The sequence below is a fragment of the Nannospalax galili genome, unplaced genomic scaffold (genome assembly GCF_000622305.1).
Source record: "Nannospalax galili isolate Female #2095 unplaced genomic scaffold, S.galili_v1.0 scaffold120, whole genome shotgun sequence".
Taxonomy (NCBI): Eukaryota; Metazoa; Chordata; class Mammalia; order Rodentia; family Spalacidae; genus Nannospalax; species Nannospalax galili.
In genome coordinates this window covers 1844669-1845289 of record NW_008350324.1, presented here as the reverse complement: position 1 = coordinate 1845289, position 621 = coordinate 1844669, and the positions used below count along the sequence as shown (strand labels likewise).

At 34.9% G+C, this 621-nt stretch overlaps 1 protein-coding gene across 1 annotated transcript in view; it reads right to left on the bottom strand.

Moving 5' to 3' along the window:
• Window positions 1–621, bottom strand: part of Med13l (mediator complex subunit 13L) — a 352308-nt gene that overhangs the window by 82742 nt on the left and 268945 nt on the right. The window lies entirely within an intron of this gene.

The following is a 621-nucleotide window of genomic DNA, read 5'->3' as shown; positions in this document are numbered from 1 at the left end:
CCCATCCAAAATGTCTACTATATTCAAAGGGGAAAGAAAAATCTTCCATGACATAAATAGGCTGAAGGAATTCATGTCCACAAAACCAGCCATTCAGAGAGTTCTGGAAGCAATACAAAGAGCTGAAGAAAGGAATGGCTATACCCAAGGATTTGCAGAAAGAAATTCAATGAAGGTATAACTGTGGAGAAGTACAGCTATATCAAGAATGTAAACAGAAATGAAAATGACAGGATTCAATACTCACCTTTCATTAATAACTTTAAATATTAACAGACTGAACTCCCCAGTCAAAAGGCACACACTAGATGAAAGGATTAAGAAACAGAAACCATCTTTTTGTTGTCTGCAAGAAACTCATCTCACTTTCAATGAGATACACTAAAGTGAAATGATGGAAAAAAATATACCAAGCAAATGGTATTAAGAAAATAGCAGGCATTGCAATTCAAATATCTGACAAAATGGACTTTAAAACTATTCAGATGAGATAAAGAGGGCCACTTCATTCTGATCAAAGGAACAGTAAATCAAGAAGATATTACACTCATGAACACATATTCACCAAACTCTGCTACACCCAACTTCATAAAAACAGTACTACAGGACTTTAAGACCCAG